Source organism: Scylla paramamosain, chromosome 26 (genome assembly GCF_035594125.1).
Source record: "Scylla paramamosain isolate STU-SP2022 chromosome 26, ASM3559412v1, whole genome shotgun sequence".
NCBI classification, from domain to species: domain Eukaryota; kingdom Metazoa; phylum Arthropoda; class Malacostraca; order Decapoda; family Portunidae; genus Scylla; species Scylla paramamosain.
This window is the reverse complement of record NC_087176.1, coordinates 8,933,573-8,945,000: the sequence shown is the minus strand read 5'-3', so window position 1 is coordinate 8,945,000 and position 11,428 is coordinate 8,933,573. Positions and strand designations below refer to the sequence as shown.

Here is an 11,428-nt window from a genome sequence, read left to right as displayed (position 1 = left end):
TCTCGTCTCCTCGCTCTCTTCCCCTTCCATCTCACTCTCCCACTGTCACTTCTACTCCTCCTCTTTCTTCTCTTTTTCCTCCTCCTCCTCCTCCTCCTCTTACTTCTATTACTACTACTACTACTACTACTACTACTACTACTACTACTACTCCTCTTCCTCCCAAAACGCCAATGTCCCTCCTCTTCTCACCTCCACCTCGTCCTCCTCCTCCTCCTCCTCCTCCTCTTTCTCCACACACTCAGTCCCCTAGTGGCCATCCAGCCCCCAGAAGACACCCCCTCCTCCTTCCCCTCCCTCCCTTAGTGAATGCGGAGGTTGTTTAATCAGGGTAAGGGAAGAAATTAGCCCTGAAGGAACGGAGCCTCAAGTTGATGCCTTTAGGATTAATGAGTCGAGTTTAAGCCGCTTTAAGAGGCTTGGGTGTGCCTTAAAGGTTCTGACGCTCATATACACACGCACACACACATACACACACACACACACACACATACACACGTACCTATATAATATATAGGTATAGAGAGAGAGAGAGAGAGAGAGAGAGAGAGAGAGAGAGAGAGAGAGAGAGAAAATAAACGATCCGAAGAATGATTATATAGATGTGTGTGTGTGTGTGTGTGTGTGTGTGTGTGTTCACTTATACGTAAATATACCCCATGTACGTACGTATATAAAACCAACTATGCATGTATATATATTATATATACATGCATAGTTGGTTTTATATACGTACGTACATGGGGTATATTTACGTATAAGTGAACACACACACACACACACACACACACACACACATCTATATAATCATTCTTCGAATCGTTTATTTTCTCTCTCTCTCTCTCTCTCTCTCTCTCTCTCTCTCTCTCTCTCTCTCTCTCTCTCTCTCTCTCTCTCTCTCTCTCTCTCTAGTTTCAAAGGAAAGGGGCCGAGGGAGGAAGGGAGGTAGAGGGAGGGAATTACAACACACACACACACACACACACACACACACACACACACACACACACACACACACACACACACACACACACACACACACACACACACACACACACACACACACACACACACACACACACACAGCGTTTGGTGTAGTGTAGTATTTCTGTCTGTCCGTCTGTCTGTCTTGGTATCTAGTCTGCTCAGTGTCTGTCTGTTTTTCATTCTGTCTGTCTGCCTGTCTGTCTGTTTGTCTCTCTGCCTGGATCTGCTGTGTGTGTGTGTGTGTGTGTGTGTGTGTGTGTGTGTGTGTGTGTGTGTGTGTGTGTGTATCCCGCCTGTCCGTCTGTCTGTCTATCGCTTTCTCTCGAATATCTGTTGCATTAAGTCTTAAACAATTACTCTCTCTCTCTCTCTCTCTCTCTCTCTCTCTCTCTCTCTCTCTCTCTCTCTCTCTCTCTCTCTCTCTCTCTCTCTCTCTTCGTTTTTCTTTATTTTATTTCACGTGTCCTTCTTTCTTTTACCCTTTTCTTCCTTCCCTTTTATTTATTTTCGTAGTCTCTCTCTCTCTCTCTCTCTCTCTCTCTCTCTCTCTCTCTCTCTCTCTCTCTCTCTCTCTCTCTCTCTCTGGCAAACATCAGTGCTCGACCTTTGGCTCTCTGATATCTGCCTCTGTAATGGTCATATGCACACACACACACACACACACACACACACACACACACACACACACACACACACACACACACACACACACACACGTAAGTAAATAAGTAAACTGCTCAGTAAAGGGATGGAATAGAGAGAAGGAAGGAAAGAGAAGAGGGAATAAGAGAAAACGGCGAAAGGGGAGGAGGAGGAGGAGGAGGAGGAGGAGGAGGAGGAGGAGGAGGAGGAGGAGGAGGAGGAGGAGGAGAAGCAGGAGGAGGAGAAAATGCAAAGAAACAAAGTAAAGTAAAGAAACACGGAATAATGGAATAATGGAAGAAGAAGAAAGAGGAAGAGGATGAAGAGAGGAGGAGGAGGACGAAGAGGAGGAGGAGGAGGAGGAGGAGGAGGAGGAGGAGGAGGAGGAGGAGGAGGAGGAGGAGAAGGAGGAGGAGGAGGAGCATAGGTCAAGAGGTTTAACATACGGTCAACAAAAATAATTTTAAATTAATGTATTTGTGGTGACCAAAACAGAGCTTTAATTAACGTAAAAACATAGTTGATAATGAGCGAATTTGAAGGAAGAGGAGAAGAAACAGGAGGAGATTTGTAAGCTCAGATAAGAAATTTTTATGAGAAAATTTTTTCCATTTTTTTTTTTTTTTTTTTTTGTATAAATGTATAATTGTATAAATCCAATAATTTTGTATGCGTTACAAATTTTGAAAAAAATTAATTCAAAGAATTTTTACAAAACAATTTTGATATGTTGGATACTTAAAAAATAACTGTTATACATATGTAAAATAGTCGTTTGAGTTCTTTGGAGTACGGTACAAATAAAAGTATTTTTTCACTTTTTGAAAAAATTAAAACACGTAGAAAATCCACGTTTTTCAATTGATATATATTTTTTATATGGATATTCCTATTCTGCATTTCATAATGTATTAATTTGTAAGCTTAGAAAAGAAATTTTTATGAGAAAATTTTTTTCCAATTTTATGTACAGGTCCGGACCTGCATTACAAATTTTGAAAAAAATTTGAATTTAAAGAATTTTTACAAAACAATTCTGATATGTTGGATACATAAAAATTAACCGTTATACATATTCAAAATAGTCGTTTGAGTTCTTTGAAGTATAGTACAAATAAAAATAATTTTTCACTTTTTGAAAAAATTAAAACACTTAGAAAACACACGTTTAACGATTGACATATATATATTTATATGAATATTTATATTCTGCATTTCATAATGCAATCACCTGTAAGCTTAGATAAGTAATTTTTATTACAATTTTTTTTTCCAATTTTAAGTACAGGTCCGGACCTGCGTTACAAATTTTGAAAAAAAATTTGAATTTAAAGAGTTTTTACAAAACAATTCTGATATGTTGCATACATAAAAAAAGAACCGTTATACATAGGTAAAATAGTTGAGTTCTTTGGAGTATAGTACAAATAAAAATAACTTTTCACTTTTTCAAAAAATTAAAACACGTAGAAAACACACGTTTTACAATTGATATATATATACATATATATATATATATATATATATATATATATATATATATATATATATATATATATATATATATATATATATATATATATATATATATATATATATGAATATTACATAAGAACATAAGAAATAAGGGAAGCTGCAAGAAGCGACCAGGCTTACACGTGGCAGTCCCTGTATGAAACACTCCTACCTATTTCCATCTGTTATCCCCATCCATAAACTTGTCTAATCTTCTCTTAAAGCTCTCTAGTGTCCTAGCACTAACTACATGATTACTGAGTCCGTTCCACTCATCTACCACTCTATTCGAGAACCAATTTTTTCCTATCTCCTTCCTAAACCTAAATTTTTCAATATTCCCATTCTGCATTTCATAATGCAATCATCTGTAAAGTTAGATAAGTAATTTTTATTACAAAATTTGCGTTACAAATTCCTATTCCTAAGAGAGAGAGAGAGAGAGAGAGAGAGAGAGAGAGAGAGAGAGAGAGAGAGAGAGAGAGAGAGAGAGAGAATTTTTACCTTGAAAGTCAAGCATCAAATCATACCTGAACTGTGCTTCATCATCTTGGGTTAGTAGATATTCATCACCACTGTCTTCCACATCCTCAATATCTGAACATTCTGAGTCAGAGTGGGGCTCATCTCTAAAGGAATAATCTAAACACCTAGACTGGAAGACTGTCGCGTAAAAATTTATAGGTTTAATACCACCAGGAAGAAATAGAAACGTAATTATAAGAGCAGCATAATATTTTACTAAAATTATTAAGTGTGATGAACAAGAGTAGCCTGGAATTTTATTGCATCATATAACACTCTTCGTTGATATCGCACGCATCAGATGGTAATAGTGTGTCTTTTACACAAGTCACCGATATCGACACGTTTCGAAGTCGTTATTTTTGTAAATGTTTTTGTTGAGTACAACACTTTGCTACACTTTACTCAAAGCATCATCGACATCAAAACATTTGAAAATCACGCGAACATGGGTTGTGTACACAAGTCACCCATATCGTAACGTTTAATATTTGATCCGTCATTTCATGAATATCATCACTAATCACCTACATATCACTTGAATAACTCATCATGCACTAGAAAATATCATGTGATTTTTTTTTTTTTTTATATCAATAAAACTTACCTGAGGTTGAGGGTTGAACCTTAATTGAGAAGGACACACAGCACGTCCACCCACTGCGTCACGGCGATATTCAAAACCCGTAGAGTTGACGAGACCGCCATCTATTGAGTAATACCGTAAATATTTTAGTTAGAGGGACAAAAACAAAGAAAACGACATACTCAATACGCGAAGGAAAACAATCTTTTTATGGCCAATACGTGCAAGTGTGAAACGTACCGATATCGATGAGAAACATGAAATAGGGTTAAAGAATTTTTACATAACAATTCTGATGTCTTGTTTACTTAAACCTTCCAGGAAAAACGGAGGGAGGAAACATACGAGGAAAGGAAAACTGTAAGGGAATGAAAAGGAAAACAAGGGAAATAAGGGAAAATCATAAGAAGTAAAAGGAATTGAAGGAAAATTGAGGAAAAAGAAAAGAAATGGAGGCGAACAAGAGAGGAAATGAAAAAAAAAGGATGGAGGAAAATCTAGAGAAAAGAAAGGAAAAGGATGAAGAAAATTTGAGAAGAGGAAACTGAGGAAGAGGAAAGAGGAAAAATGAAAACTAAAGAGAAGAGGAGGGAAAGAACTGAAGGAAAAGCAAGGAAGAAAGGAAAAGAGATGTAAAATAGAAAATGAATATAAAGGAGAAAAAACAAGAGAGGAAAAAGACGAAAGGAAAATAGAAAAGGGAAAGGAAAAAAGGGAAAAAAGAAGAGAAAGGAAGTTTAAGGAAAAATGGGACGTATGGAAAAAAATGGAGGAAAGGAGAGGAAAAATTCTTCTTTTCCCATTTCTTTCCATCTTCCTTCCTTCCTTCCTAATATTTCATGACTCTAAGGAGGAGACGAAATGGAGGAAAGAGGAGGAAAGGACGGAAAGAGGGAGGAAGAAGGGAAAAAGGGGAAAACAAGAATCTTTTTTCCTCTCCTCTAATCTTCCTGTCTTCTTCCCTTTTTGATTCTTAGAAGGAGGAGAAAAAAGGAGAAGAGGAGGAGGAGGAGAAGCAGGAGGAAGGAAGGAAGAAAAAGGAAGAGAATTTTCCTATTCCCTCCTTTCTTAGAGAGAGAGAGAGAGAGAGAGAGAGAGAGAGAGAGAGAGAGAGAGAGAGAGAGAGAGAGAGAGAGAATGAAGGAAATATAAAAAGAAATACGAAGAGAAGATGAAAAGAAGGAAAGAGATGGAAGAGAATGTGATAAAGGAGAGGAAGGGGGAGGGGTAATGTGTAGAGGAGTCATAAGGTCAAGTGGGGAGAAGTTTTAAGGTCAGGTCAGCAAGAGGGGAAAAGGTCATTTCAAATACTTTACGGGATCCCAAATGGCTTGTTAATGCCTTTTTGATCGCTACCACCACCACCACCACCACCATACCTCTCCCTCCCTCTCTCTCTCTCTCTCTCTCTCTCTCTCTCTCTCTCTCTCTCTCTCTCTCTCTCTCTCTGATACACATACATCTACTAGTGTGTGTGTGTGTGTGTGTGTGTGTGTGTGCTCTTTTTCTTACTATTTCATGGTTTCTTAATTCTCTCTCTCTCTCTCTCTCTCTCTCTCTCTCTCTCTCTCTCTCTCTCTCTCTCTCTCTCTCTCTCTCTCTCTGGCAAATGTCATTTATTTTGTGTTTTTGTAACTTTATTTCAAGTTTCCTCCTCCTCCTCCTCCTCTCTCTCTCTCTCTCTCTCTCTCTCTCTCTCTCTCTCTCTCTCTCTCTCTCTCTCTCTCTCTCTCTCTCTCTCTCTCTCTCCGTTCTTTCGTGCATCTAAATATTTATCCACCACTCACAGTCATTTCCTCTCTTGCCATGAGCCAATCAGGCATTCGCTCTCCTCTTCCCACGGACCAATCAGAGTTCTTCTTCCCCTTCCATGCACCAATTAGAACCGACCTCCAAACTTTCGCCCGCCAATCACCTTTCTGCTTTGATTCCATTTAACAATTGCATTCTCTCTCTCTCTCTCTCTCTCTCTCTCTCTCTCTCTCTCTCTCTCTCTCTCTCTCTCTCAGGTAGCGGCTATTGCCTTTATTGTTCATTTTTCCCGTTTTTTTTACAGTTTGTTTATTTACGTGAAGGGAAAACTCAACTAAAGGGAAAAAAGGAAAGGAAACATAAAAAAAAATAAAGGGAGTGAAAAAGTAGGGAAAAAAGCAGGCAAAGGTAAAGAAAGTAAGGAAAAACTTGAGGAAGGAAAGGAAGTGAAGGAATAGAGGAAGTGGAAGAGAAAAATAAAAGTAAAGAGAAATAGATATGAAAAAATTATCTATCCGTTTCATGTATCAGTTTTATTCATCAATTATTCATTCTAGTCTTTATTTATTCACTTTTTTATTCATTTATATGTATTATTCATTTACTTCTATACTTATTTATTTACTTATTTATTTATTTTACTGTTTTCGAAGTCGATTTCACGTTATTTATTTGGTATATTCATTCAAGCACTACCCTCCCTCTCTCTCTCTCTCTCTCTCTCTCTCTCTCTCTCTCTCTCTCTCTCTCTCTCTCTCTCTCTCTCAGATAAGGAAGAGGAAACAGCACCAAAAAAATACAAAATCATAACTCAAAAACCATTCATGAAAGTCAACACAAAGAAAAAACAAACAAACAAACGTACAAAACAAACGAACACAGAGAATTAAAGCACACACACACACACACACACACACACACACACACACACACACACACACACACACACACACACACACACATACAAAGAGGTAAGACTGAAAGTAAAAAAAAAAAAGGAAGAGAAATCAAATCAAGTCCTTTACGAATCTTTCTCTCTCTCTCTCTCTCTCTCTCTCTCTCTCTCTCTCTCTCTCTCTCTCTCTCTCTCTCTCTCTCTCTCTGCCATTACCTATTCATGGAGATTTAGGAACGGTGACTAGGTGGAAGGTTGCTATCTTATTAAGTTACCGCAATAACAGCCAGAGAGAGAGAGAGAGAGAGAGAGAGAGAGAGAGAGAGAGAGAGAGAGAGAGAGCTCTATCACTATCTCCTCTTTTCCCCTTTCTCTCTCCTTTATTTATTTTTTTTCATGCTCCTGTTCCTCCTCCTCCTCCTCCTTCTCCTCCTTCTCCTTCTCCTTCTACGACTACTACAACTACTACTACTACTACTACGTCTTCTACAGTATTAGGAGCACAATTATCATCATCAGTAGTAGTAGTAGTAGTAGTAGTAGTAGTAGTAGTAGTAGTAGTAGTTGTTGTTGTTGTTGTTGTTGTTTTAAAGAGAGAAAGAGAAAGAAAGATAAAAAGTCCAGTGAAGGAAACGGTAAAGAGAGAGAGAGAGAGAGAGAGAGAGAGAGAGAGAGAGAGAGAGAGAGAGAGAGAGAGAGAGAGAGAGAGAGAGAGAGAGAGAGAGAGAGAGAGAGAGAGAGAGAGAGATAACGCATGAACGATCTTATTGTGACAACTTTTATTGAACCACTTCTCTCTCCCTTCCTCTTCCTCCTCCTCCTCCTCCTCCTCCTCCTCCTCCTCCTCCTCCTCCTCCTCCTCCTCCTCCTCAACTCACTATTATTACTCTTCTCTGTTTGCTGTTTTCTGTTTTCTTCCTCCTCCTTCTCCTCCTCCTCCTCCTCCCTTTTCCCTTATCGACTTTTCTTTCAAAATCTTTCAACTCTACTTTTCTCCTTCCTTCTTTCCTTCTTTTTTCCCCTCACCGAGAAGAATAAGAGAAAGAAAGAGAAGGAAAAGGGGAAAAAGAGTTATCATCATTTATATCTGTTCATTCTCTTCTCTTTTCGTATTTCTCTATTCCTCATTCGCTTCGTTGATAGGGAAGAGAGGGAAGGAATAGGTGAACAAGGAATAAAGAAAGGATTAGAAGAATGAATAAAATAGGTTTGATTGTTATTCTTTTCCTTTCTTTTCTCCTCCACTTGTGCGTTAAAAGAGGACTGTTTCTTTTATGATCGTTCTCCTCCTCCTCCTCCTCCTCCTCCTCCTCCTCCTCGTTTTCCTCTTCCTCTTCTCTCCCTATCTTTCTTTTCTTTCTCTACCTACTTTTTTTTCTGTTTTCATTTTCTTTTTTTTTCATTTTTAACAATCGGATTTTTCTACCTCCTCCTCCTCCTCTCCTCCTCTTTTCCTCTCCTTATCTTTCTTCTTTATCTATCTCCTTTTTCCTTTTTTTTTTTTCTCGTTTCGTTCTTATTGTTGAAATGTTCTACCTCCTCCTCCTCCTCCTTCTCCTCCTCCTCCTCCTCTTCTCTCCCTTTTTTCTTCTCTACCTCCTTTTTTTATTCCTGTTTTCATTTTTTTTTCATTCTTACAGTCGGATTTTTTTTACCTCCTCCTCCTCCTCCTCCTCCTCCTCCTCCTCCTCCTCTCCCTATTCCTCCATCTCCTCCTCTTTATCATCATCCTCTTCCTTTTTCTCCACTTTTTTGTCTCGGTAATGATTGTTCTGATTGTCTACTTCCTCCTCCTCCTCCTCCTCCTCCTCCTCCTCCTCCTCCCTCCTCCTCCTCCTCCTAGTCTTCAATAGTTATATAATTAATCGGTATTCCAGGCGATAGGTGTTTTATACTTCGTGACCCGGAAATAAAGACGATGAGGGAAGGAGGATGTAGAAGGAAGAAAGAAAGGAAGGAAGGAAGCAAGCAAAAAAGGAAGGAAGGAAGGAAGGAAGGAAGGAAAGAAGCAAGAGACGACGAGGAGGAGGAGGAGGAGCGAGAGATGATGATGAGAGGGAGGTTAAGAGTGAGATATGAAGAGAGAGAGAGAGAGAGAGAGAGAGAGAGAGAGAGAGAGAGAGAGAGAGAGAGAGAGAGAGAGAGGAAAAGCAGATGATTAGAGGTAAGATGGAAATATGACATAACGGGGAGAGAGAGAGAGAGAGAGAGAGAGAGAGAGAGAGAGAGAGAGAGAGAGAGGAGTTCATCACTATACATAACACAGTATAGCTTCAGTCATCCTCGGTTCTTTCATTAATCTGTCCAAGAGAAAAATATTCTTATCACAAAGTAAACAAAGCAGCCTCCCGTTTTCTTTTCCCTCAGGCTGAATGAAAAACGGGATGCGTAAATGAATGAAGGTATAAATAACTGATGAAAAAAAAAAGATGTGCTGGTTCCTGTCTGTGGTTTAAGATGATAATGTAAATGACTGTAGTGAAAAGAAGAACAACAAGAATAACAACAACAACAACAACCACAACAACAACAACAACAACAACAACAACAACAACAACAACAACAACAATAACAACAACAAGCAAAGACAGATAGAGAACATACACAAAAACAAGAACGACAACAACAAAAACAAGTACCTAGTATTATTATTATTATTAGTAGTAGTAGTAGTATGCATTTTCCTACCTCAGCTTACTACTACTACAACTACAACTACAACTACTACTCTGTTTTTCTTCTTGTTCTTGTTGTTATTCTTCCTGCTGTTGTTTACTCCTTTCTTAATCTTCTTAACCTATTTTTCTCATCATTATCATCACCACCACCATCACCACCACCAGAATACCCCAAACACACGTACATAATGACCTATATAAGGAATACCTATAGAGATTGATGCAAGGCGGGCACAGTTATGGAGCTTCTTATTACATTAGCTCAGAGTTCCGTGATACCAGTGTGTTATGTGATGCGCAAGCACGTGTATTGCTGTGTATTGCTGAAGGCAGTGCTTGTGTTTACGTGGAGCTTGAAAAAAATGACCGAGAGAGGAGGAGGAAACACACACACACACACACACACACACACACACACATACACACACACACACTCCCGTTACATTAGATAAGCATCATGTTTCTGGCAACTCAATAACTGCAAGATTAACCTTTTATCTCTCTCTCTCTCTCTCTCTCTCTCTCTCTCTCTCTCTCTCTCTCTCTCTCTCTCTCTCTCTCTCTCTCTCTCTCTCTCTCTCTCATTTTCGTGTTCATAATGCATATACGTAAGAGAGAGAGAGAGAGAGAGAGAGAGAGAGAGAGAGAGAGAGAGAGAGAGAGAGAGAGAGAGAGAGAGAGACATTGTATATCTCCTCCTTACATTGTTTTAAAATTCCTTCCAGAAAGAGATAATGTTGATGATGATGATAACACACACACACACACACACACACACACACTGGCGTACCTAAAGTAAAAATATATTCTCTCTCTCTCTCTCTCTCTCTCTCTCTCTCTCTCTCTCTCTCTCTCTCTCTCTCTCTCTCTCTCTCTCTCTCCAAACCCGATAGGAATTCTAATTTTGCGCCTCGCTGAAATAATCGAACATTACTACAGCCCTACATAATGACAGGGGGAGGGTCTGGGCGGGGGGGAGACTGGGGAGGAGCGGGGAGATGGGCTGGGAGAGGGGCGGGGAGAGGGCTGGGGGGGAGGGGGGCAGGCTACATCGCGGTCCTCCAGTAAGACAGACAAAACTCCGCGGAAAAAACATCGGCAAAGTTGTAGGAAATATCAGGAGGCAGTGGGGGAGGGGGGTGGGGGGTGGAATCAGGTGACCCGCGTGTTTGTCCCGGCCTGCGGTAATATTGTCATTCTTGGCCTGACTTTTAATACCAATTCCCACATACTTGCGCTGCCTAAGGTGAATAACAGCGGTGTGAGATGGAATAATTTGCATAAACGTCGTGTGTGTGTGTGTGTGTGTGTGTGTGTGTGTGTGTGTGTGTAAGGCGCTTCCTTCCTTTATTTAACTTGGGTCTCGCATCTCGTCTATCCCTCGCTTGCTCACTGATGCTGCAAGATTTGGGTTTCCCGTGAAATTGGGCCAAAACCGCCCTCATCTGTGTTAATTTATTCATGTATGGTGCACGACCCCGCCATCACCCAGCCCAGCCCAGCCCGCCGCAACACACACACACACACACTCTCTCTCTCTCTCTCTCTCTCTCTCTCTCTCTCTCTCTCTCTCTCATCATCATCATCATCATCAGTATCATCATTTACTTCTTTTTTCGACTTCTTCTTCTCCTTCTTTTTCTTCTTCTTTCATCTTTTTACTCAATAACGTATATCAACACCAGGAAGCAAACTGACAAAAAGCAAAACGGCAAATGTTGAAAAAAAAACAAACAAACAAAGATAACACCTAAAATCTAAAAATATCTCACAGAAAACTTTGAAACATGAAGACGCAAAAAGTGAACTCGACAAAAAAAGAAAAGAAAAAGAAAACGTTGAAACAAA

General features: G+C 39.5%; 1 long non-coding RNA gene across 1 annotated transcript in view; it reads right to left on the bottom strand.

Annotated features, from left to right (window-relative positions):
• LOC135113907 (uncharacterized) overlaps positions 1 to 11,428 on the bottom strand; it is a 38,988-nt gene that overhangs the window by 17,364 nt on the left and 10,196 nt on the right. The window contains exon 2 of the long non-coding RNA XR_010275108.1: positions 4,277 to 4,377. This is a non-coding gene — a long non-coding RNA (uncharacterized LOC135113907). The remainder of the gene's footprint in view (positions 1 to 4,276; positions 4,378 to 11,428) is intronic.